The sequence below is a fragment of the Triticum aestivum genome, chromosome 6D, assembly GCF_018294505.1.
Source record: "Triticum aestivum cultivar Chinese Spring chromosome 6D, IWGSC CS RefSeq v2.1, whole genome shotgun sequence".
NCBI classification, from domain to species: domain Eukaryota; kingdom Viridiplantae; phylum Streptophyta; class Magnoliopsida; order Poales; family Poaceae; genus Triticum; species Triticum aestivum.
Window position 1 is genome coordinate 493,365,516 of NC_057811.1, and position 10,759 is coordinate 493,376,274.

Consider the following 10,759-nt stretch of genomic DNA (forward strand, 5'->3'; position numbering starts at 1 on the left):
GCGGGTGGTTCCTTTCTTAATTTCAGCTGCACGGTTTTAACCAACTCGTCAAAAGGTACTTATTTGACTAACAAGATTGGAAGATGGTACGGAAATATATTTATCAGTCCTTTTGTTCCAGCAGCTAATGATATAGCTTCTAGATTTGACCGCTCTAATGGTACCCACACTCTCAGCTTGGATCACTAGCTTGTGTTTCAATTTAACAATTTGTTGACATGTAATTTTATGTACTTATTTTATATAATTATATTTGATGTGAAGTTTGGCACCAAAGTAGCTCGATAAAAAGTGAGGCAAAGGAAGACTAAAGTAGGAAAAGGAAAGGCAGGTAACCCGAGTCCATCACAATGCCAAATGAAGCCTTAGTTACAAGGATGCGAGATTGAACCACTTATTAAAGAGTAATGAGTGTATATAGCAACAAATGAACCAACCAAGGAAACCATATATAGATTGATTGAGACCTATGACAGTACACATCCGAAGTTGAACACAATGCATCCACACTACGTGTGTTACTCTTTGCAAATAAGATGTTGTCATCAGCGAAGAGGAGATGTGAGATAGGAGGACCAAGTCGGCCTTTCAAACGAGAAAAAACATCTCCTCTTTCTTTGTTTTGATTTTGATATAGAGGAGAGAGAAAGCTGCCATTACAGTCAATGGAGAGCTTTGAGATGGTGCCAAGAAAAGTGGTGGAGATCTGCAACTCCATTGCATGATAGAATAACATGATGTGTGTACCAAGCGAGATGCGCGCTTGGTAATAGGAGTCCGCTGGTAGCCTCGCCAATGGCTGGGTCGCTGGGACACATATGGTGGTGCACGTGCGGCCGTCCAGACGAACAGCATGTCAACACACCAATAACCAAGTTGTTAGGGAAAAGAGTAAGCTCTTCTTAGGATAGGCTAATTCACGAAGCAACTGCTCCGCCGCAAGATGCATGGTCACACTAGCAGCAGGTTTTCTATTCCACGAACGACTCAAGAAACGATAGACGAAGACAGGTCAAGACAGGTCTGAGCCATCGTTCCTTTATTTTTCGGTCTAATCATCTTATTTGTTAACTGAAATTCAACTAATTTCTCGTCTCAATGAAGTTTATCTCAATTAACAGTTAATCTAGATGGATGGATGGAATTACCCTTTTCAAAATAATTAGGGGGTGTACCGAAGCAGAAGTCAAATAATAATGATCATACGACAGAGATGGTGGACATGTTCGGACCGTAGATTGGTCGCTCATGACGACAGTGAGATGTGGATTTTTTTGCGGGGAAAATACTTGTATTACTCAAACAGTTGGATTACTGTCAAATTCACAAAGTTTTATGACCTCATCAGGTCCTTAACCTAAACAAAAAGTTGTGCGGCTCTAAACCCTACCATAACTTGCCATAGAGTGGCTTGTATTGTTTTGAGTGCGACGTATATGAGTAATACTAGTATTCCGTTCAAGCAGTTTCCTTTGGATCCCCTAGATCAAGGAGTTTCCTGACCTATCAATTTCTTAGCTTCTCAACAAGTTGACGGCCTTGTTAGAGTTAATCTTGTTGTTTAGCTGATTACTTCATGTTTATTTGTGTTCGCATGACACTAGTTGTACGTAGTAGTTGACGAAGTCCTAGCTAGTTGCATGTATTAACTCGTGGCAGAGGGGGCGAATCGGCAGAGAGCGCAGCACAAAGGGATAGAGTGTGCAGTGCAGCGGACGGATTGGCAGCCATTTGTTTGTGTATATACATGCATGCGTTGTTAGGATTAGTCAAGTGTGAGCCAACCAACAAAGCACGTCGTGGACATGTGGCACTAACGTGTAGCTAGTGTGGTTGTGTGCCTAATCTGCATAAAGTTTGTTAATACCGGCCGGCTGCATGGATGCTTGTTCTCGTTGGGTCTTGCGGCCGTTGTGGAGACGCAATACAAGCCCAGGACCTGTGCATGCGTGTAGTTAGTGGAGACTACTAATCGGACCAGCCGCTCTGTGGCTTCACCGTGGATTGCATGCATGTCTAGGTGCGTGTGTGCATGCTAGGCAACAGGTTAGTCGCGTGAGTGGTGCATGGTGGTTGTTGCTACATGCATCGTGTCCTTGTATAAATAGTTCCCTTTGAGTGAATGGAAAAAGTGTGGTGAGCGCAGCACCAAAGATGTACTAGTCAGTATGTTCATCAAGGACGGAGCCTCTCGGCAAAGCAGCGGCTGGTTTTCTCCTTTGTGTATGTCACCATGTGTGTCTATTCCCATGTGTGTGTGCGTTCTTGTGCTATTGAGAGAAGAGAGAGTTGTGAGAGACAACGAGAGGTAGAAGAAGAAGGAGCTGCGAGAGGCGGCGCCAACAGGCCTCAAGACAGTCCGATTCTCCAATTATAGGCAGATTACTCCACTGCAAAGCTAATGATACATCTTCAGAGATTGCTGACAGTTCTAACTCAAGAGCATTATCACACGTGCTAAGATGTCGACATGCAGTAAATATGATCCCACCACTTGAGTCTCTGAGCAACATATCGTTTGCCGACGAGCCATCGGAGCGCAGATATGATCCATCTATGTCAACGAAAAAACTAGCGTGCTATTTCACCGTTATAGCGCCGTTACAGCGTATTTGAAGAGGGAACACTAAGTTTTAGCAAATTCGGCCGCTACGGCGCTATCACATTATTCCATTCTCTACTAGTGTGAATTCTAACGTCCATTATCTGTTCTCTATCGTTCCAATAGTGCAACGGTGCATCATGGTTGGTCTAGATTCAGCAAAGGTGCAATCTTTCTAGCTCTGTCATGTAAGATTGTAATCTGGTGCTACCAGTAACTGTGAAGTTGACCTCTTAAGCTGAACAATTGTTGCTGTCACTTACTCTACTGCATCTAGGTGTTCCATGATCAGTGGAGGAATTGTGATATACGTATGACATATTTCCTTTAGCTTTCGTGGTGTATTTTTTTCCTTTTTTTACGGGAAGGGTGAGCGGGCTTACTAAGCGATGAGAGACATCCATTGAGGACGTAAGTGAGAGAGATGTAGGGACATGCAAGATAGACACTAGGGGTTGGGACATGTGGCTCGGCCAGGACATCAAATGATTCTACGTATTTTCCACAAGCATGATCACTACCAATTCTTTAAAAAGAACTGACATTGATAATTGAGTATGACTTCAATTCTTTCTAAAAACGCACATTGATACTTGTGTATGACATGGTGCTAATATTATAGGCCGTACAAGATAAAGCAAGCCACTCATCGAAAAAGTAAAACACATAATTCATTATTCCATTGCCAAATAGTACACTCATTGAAATATTTGTAGATTCATCACACTAATACATATATGAGTAAACAATATAATTCAGGCATGCCCACATAGACTACATAGCATTATTAATGCATGGCGATCGATATCACACTCGCTCACCTTATTCAATTGATTCTAGCCTTTAATAATAAAGGCACAAAAGGTAAAGCCAGCCATATAAGGCAGGCTAGCTAGCAAACATATGGTGCAGGAGGAACAACCACCCATGTATTAGGCACCGGGCCGACATCGTTGTAAATGATAACGCGTTCTTGGTCTTGTGGCGGTGGGGATGGAGCCTCTCCTGGAGGGAATACTCGGGCAATTCTGATATCTGGCCTCTCCTGATGGATGATCTGAACTGCTGCATTCAGTTCAGTACCAATCAGACCCGGCCACGATTCAGGCACCGGACCAGGCATGTCTACCCTTATCACGCACTAACCCGAGCCTTCCTCCCTTTCGAAACTGTTAATTAACAACAAGCATAAATAATTGAGAAATACATAGATAACCAAGAGAAACATGCATGGTGTTTTGTTTTTATAATAATAATAATAATCTCTGGTATTAACTAATAAAGGGATGGGAAACATGCTCTAAACCTACGAATATGTCATAATCGAAAGCATTATCTACTAGCCAAACAAGTAATCAGCCTACTGAAATATTTAATGGAAAATTTATGCAACAATAAAAAAATACATGCCAACCTTTAGGGAAGAAGAGGCAATTATGCCTAACAGAACCTTAGCTTTTCTCGTGGTGATGATCTTGTGTTCCAGGTATGTGTGTGTATAAATACAAATGTATGAGTGCACTCCCATTTGAGTAGGTTACGCCATGTCCATTATAACAATGCATGCATTTTGCTCACAGTTAATTGATAAGAAGCATCAGCATATGCCCTCCTTGTCCAAATTAAGCATGTCGATGATAACAATGCAGAGCATCACCACAAAGAAACATGTTTGTTTAAATAAGTGCATCTTATTGCAACATACTTTTGCTCAAGTTATTAATTTCAACACAGATTATTGTTCCATTTATACAGAAAAGTCATCACTACAAGTTGCTTTGGATATGCGAGTTATATAGAGGTGTCACTGTCGATTCATAGGAAATAATGCATCATTGTGCGTTTTTAGAAAAGAATTGAAGTCATACTCAAGTATCAATGTCAGTTCTTTTATAGAATTGCTTAGTGATCAGGCTTGTGGAAAATACGTAGAATCCTTTGACATCCCGACCGTAGCCGCATGTCCCAACCCCTAGGGTGCTATCTTGCCCGTCACTACATCTCTCTCACTTATGTCCTCAACGGACATCTCTCGTCGCTTAGTAAGCCCGCTGCCCCTTCCCATAAAAAATAGTTGCTTTGAAACATGCATTTACAATTTATTAATTAAATCCATAATCAAAATTTGGCATAAAATAGTAAGGGGCCAATAAACCAGGACGAGAAGGTTGTAGCTACCTAGGGTTCTCAGTGGAATTAAGACTTAAGTGGGCGAGGTCGGTCGGCTAGAACATGGAATGCAATTATTAATTTCATAACAGGTGCGCGAGATGAACTATTATATATGAGCCTCGAGCTTCCCTGGACCATGCCACGTTGCATGGAAACAGTACACATGTCATTTTTAGCTTACCCAGCTGCCAGCTCTGCTTGATTCTGTCTATCACGAATGTTTCTTCATTCCATTTTTTCTTTCAAAAACACAGACGCCGACGCAGACGTACACATGCATGCAAAAGAAAAGGCTCATCCACCACTCGGCGTGTTGCACGAGCAAGACGCTGAGATTGAGTCGGACTAATTATGATCGATCAATCCATAAGGCAGTGGTGATGCGGTGGTTAATTAACCAATTAAGGGAGGGGGAGGCCGAGCGGGAGGGAGGGAGCTACCCGAATACAAATAATTCATGCATGCCCCATCCATGATGGATGTGTATATACACACTCAATTGATGGTACCCACACTCTCAGCTTGGATCACTAGCTTGTGTTTCGATTTAACAATTTGTTGACATGTAATTTGATGTACTTATTTTATATAATTATATTTGATGTGAAGTTTGGCACCGAAGTAGCTCGATAAAAAGTGAGGCAAAGGAAGACTAAAGTAGGAAAAGGAAAGGCAGGTAACCCGAGTCCATCACAATGCCAAATGAAGCCTTAGTTACAAGGATGCGAGATTGAACCACTTATTAAAGAGTAAAGAGTGTATATAGCAACAAATGAACCAACCAAGGAAACCTTACCATAGATTGATTGAGACCTATGACAGTACACATCCGAAGTTGAACACAATGCATCCACACTACGTGTGTTACTCTTTGCAAATAAGATGTTGTCATCAGCGAAGAGGAGATGTGAGATAGGAGGACCAAGTCGGCCTTTCAAATGAGAAAAAACATCTCCTCTTTCTTTGTTTTGATTTTGATATAGAGGAGAGAGAAAGCTGCCATTACAGTCGATGGAGAGCTTTGAGATGGTGCCAAGAAAAGTGGTGGAGATCTGCAACTCCATTGCATGATAGAATAACATGATGTGTGTACCAAGCGAGATGCCCGCTTGGTAATAGGAGTCCGCTGGTAGCATCGCCAATGGCTGGGTCGCTGGGACACATATGGTGGTGCACGTGCGGCCGTGCAGACGAACAGCATGTCAACACACCAATAACCAAGTTGTTAGGGAAAAGAGTAAGCTCTTCTAAGGATAGGCTAATTCACGAAGCAGCTGCTGCATAGCAAGGTTCCGCCGTCGCAAGATGCATGGTCACACTAGCAGCAGGTTTTCTATTCCACGAACGACTCAAGAAACGATAGACGAAGACAGGTCTGAGCCATCGTTCCTTTATTTTTCGGTCTAATCATCTTATTTGTTAACTGAAATTCAACTAATTTCTCGTCTCAATAAAGTTTATCTCAATTAACAGTTAATCTACATGGATGGATGGAATTACCCTTTTCAAAATAATTAGGTGGTGTACCGAAGCAGAAGTCAAATAATAATGATCATACGACAGAGATGGTGGACATGTTCGGACCGTAGATTGGTCGCTCATGACGACAGTGAGATGTGGATTTTTTTGCGGGGAAAATACTTGTATTACTCAAACAGTTGGATTACTGTCAAATTCACAAAGTTTTATGACCTCATCAGGTCCTTAACCTAACCAAAAAGTTGTGCGGCTCTAAACCCTACCATAACTTGCCATAGAGTGGCTTGTATTGTTTTGAGTGCGACGTATATGAGTAATACTAGTATTCCGTTCAAGCAGTTTCCTTTGGATCCCCTAGATCAAGGAGTTTCCTGACCTATCAATTTCTTAGCTTCTCAACAAGTTGACGGCCCTGTTAAGAGTTAATCTTGTTGTTTAGCTGATTACTTCATGTTTATTTGTGTTCGCATGACACTAGTTGTACGTAGTAGTTGACGAAGTCCTAGCTAGTTGCATGTATTAACTCGTGGCAGAGGGGGCGAATCGGCAGAGAGCGCAGCACGAAGGGATAGAGTGTGCAGTGCAGCGGACGGATTGGCAACCATTTGTTTGTGTATATACATGCGTGCGTTGTTAGGATTAGTCAAGTGTGAGCCAACCAACAAAGCACGTCGTGGACATGTGGCACTAACGTGTAGCTAGTGTGGTTGTGTGCCTAATCTGCATAAAGTTTGTTAATACCGGCCGGCTGCATGGATGCTTGTTCTCGTTGGGTCTTGCGGCCGTTGTGGAGACGCAATACAAGCCCAGGACCTGTGCATGCGTGTAGTTAGTGGAGACTAATAATCGGACCAGCCGCTCTGTGGCTTCATCGTGGATTGCATGCATGTCTAGGTGCGTGTGTGCATGCTAGGCAACAGGTTAGTCGCGTGAGTGGTGGATGGTGGTTGTTGCTACATGCATCATGTCCTTGTATAAATAGTTCCCTTTGAGTGAATGGAAAAAGTGTGGTGAGCGCAGCACCAAAGATGTACTAGTCAGTATGTTCATCAAGGACGGAGCCTCTCGGCAAAGCAGCGGCTGGTTTTCTCCTTTCTGTATGTCACCATGTGTGTCTATGCCCATGTGCGTGTGTGCGTTCTTGTGCTATTGAGAGAAGAGAGAGTTGTGAGAGACAACGAGAGGTAGAAGAAGAAGGCGCTGCGAGAGGCGGCGCCAACAGGCCTCAAGACAGTCCGATTCTCCAATTATAGGCAGATTACTCCACTGCAAAGCTAATGATACATCTTCAGAGATTGCTGACAGTTCTAACTCAAGAGCATTATCACACGTGCTAAGATGTCGACATGCAGTAAATATGATCCCACCACTTGAGTCTCTGAGCAACATATCGTTTGCCGACGAGCCATCGGAGCGCAGATATGATCTATCTGTGTCAACGAAAAAACTAGCATGCTATTTCACCGTTATAGCGCCGTTACAGCGTATTTGAAGAGGAAACACTAAGTTTTAGCAAATTCGGCCGCTACGGCGCTATCACATTATTCCATTCTCTACTAGTGTGAATTCTAACGTCCATTATCTGTTCTCTATCATTCCAATAGTGCAACGGTGCATCATGGTTGGTCTAGATTCAGCAAAGGTGCAATCTTTCTAGCTCTGTCATGTAAGATTGTAATCTGGTGCTACTAGTAACTGTGAAGTTGACCTCTTAAGCTGAACAATTGTTGCTGTCACTTACTCTACTGCATCTAGGTGTTCCATGATCAGTGGAGGAATTGTGATATACGTATGACATATTTCCTTTAGCTTTCGTGGTGTATTTTTTTCCTTTTTTTATGGGAAGGGTGAGCGGGCTTACTAAGCGATGAGAGATATCCATTGAGGACGTAAGTGAGAGAGATGTAGAGACATGCAAGATAGACACTAGGGGTTGGGACATGTGGCTCGGCCAGGACATCAAAGGATTCTACGTATTTTCCACAAGCATGATCACTACCAATTCTTTAAAAAGAACTGACATTGATAATTGAGTATGACTTCAATTCTTTCTAAAAACGCACATTGATACTTGTGTATGACATGGTGCTAATATTATAGGCCGTACAAGATAAAGCAAGCCACTCATCGAAAAAAGAATAAAACACATAATTCATTATTCCATTGCCAAATAGTACACTCACTGAAATATTTGTAGATTCATCACACTAATACATATATGAGTAAACAATATAATTCAGGCATGCCCACATAGACTACATAGCATTATTAATGCATGGCGATCGATATCACACTCGCTCACCTTATTCAATTGATTCTAGCCTTTAATAATAAAGGCACAAAAGGTAAAGCCAGCCATGTAAGGCAGGCTAGCTAGCCAACATATGGTGCAGGAGGAACAACCACCCATGTATTAGGCACCGGGCCGACATCGTTGTAAATGATAACGCGTTCTTGGTCTTGTGGCGGTGGGGATGGAGCCTCTCCTGGAGGGAGTACTCGGGCAATTCTGATATCTGGCCTCTCCTGATGGATGATCTGAACTGCTGCATTCAGTTCAGTACCAATCAGACCCGGCCACGATTCAGGCACCGGACCAGGCATGTCTACCCTTATCACGCACTAACCCGAGCCTTCCTCCCTTTCGAAACTGTTAATTAACAACAAGCATAAATACTTGAGAAATACATAGATAACCAAGAGAAACATGCATGGTGTTTTGTTTTTATAATAATAATAATAATAATAATAATAATAATAATCTCTGGTATTAACTAATAAAGGGATGGGAAACATGCTCTAAACCTAGGAAGATGTCATAATCGAAAGCATTATCTACTAACCATACAAGTAATCAGCCTACTGAAATATTTAATGGAAAATTTATGCAACAATAAAAAAATACATGCCAACCTTTAGGGAAGAAGAGGCAACTATGCCTAACAGAACCTTAGCTTTTCTCGTGGTGATGATCTTGTGTTCCAGGTATGTGTGTGTATAAATACAAATGTATGAGTGCACTCCCATTTGAGTAGGTTACGCCATGTCGATTATAACAATGCATGCATTTTGCTCACAGTTAATTGATAAGAAGCATCAGCATATGCCCTCCTTGTCCAAATTAAGCATGTCGATGATAACAATGCATTCATTTGTCTTCATTAATTAAGAAATATCAGCATATCCACTGTTGTCGAGATTAACGATGTTGATGGCAAGGATCCATGCATTTTACTTGATTGATTAAGAAACATCAGCATATCCCACATCCGTTGAGAGTAACGACGTCGATGACAAAATAATGCATGCATAAGCGTGTAAGTGGAAATAGCATGTAGGTATTTGATATTAGATGTACGTATGCAGAGCATCACCACATAGTAACATGTTTGTTTAAATAAGTGCATCTTATTGCAACATACTTTTGCTCAAGTTATTAATTTCAACACAGATTATTGTTCCTTTTATACAGAAAAGTCATCACTACAAGTTGCTTTGGATCTGCGAGTTATATAGAGGTGTCACTGTCGATTCATAGGAAATAATGCATCATTGTGCATTTTTAGAAAGAATTGAAGTCATACTCAAGTATCAATGTCAGTTCTTTTATAGAATTGCTTAGTGATCAGGCTTGTGGAAAATACGTAGAATCCTTTGACATCCCGACCGTAGCCGCATGTCCCAACCCCTAGTGTGCTATCTTGCCCGTCTCTACATCTCTCTCACTTATGTCCTAAACGGACATCTCTCGGTGCTTAGTAAGCCCGCTGCCCCTCCCCATAAAAAATCGTTGCTTTGAAACATGCATTTACAATTTATTAATTAAATCCGTAATCAAAATTTGGCATAAAATAGTAAGGGGCCAATAAACCAGGACGAGAAGGTAGTAGCTACCTAGGGTTCTCAGTGGAATTAAGACTTAAGTGGGCGAGGTCGGTCGGCTAGAACATGGAATGCAATTATTAATTTCTTAACAGGTGCACGAGATGAACTATTATATATGAGCCTCGAGCTTCCCTGGACCATGCCACGTTGCATGGAAACAGTAGACATGTCATTTTTAGCTTACCCAGCTGCCAGCTCTGCTTAATTCTTTCTATCACGAATGTTTCTTCATTCCATTTTTTCTTTCAAAAACCCAGACGCCGACGCAGACGTACACATGCATGAAAAAGAAAAGGCTCATCCACCACTCGGTGTGTTGCACGAGCAAGACGCTGAGATTGAGTCGGACTAATTATGATCGATCAATCCATAAGGCAGTGGTGATGCGGTGGTTAATTAACCAATTAAGGGAGGGGGAGGCCGGGCGGGAGGGAGGGAGCTACCCGAATACAAATAATTCATGCATGCCCCATCCATGATGGATGTGTATATACACACTCAATTGATGATCTCCCTCCCCCCCCCCCCGGCTGGTTCCTTTCTTAATTTCAGCTGCACGGTTTTAACCAGCTCGTCAAAAGGTACTTATTTTACTAACAAGATTGGAAGATGGTACGGAAA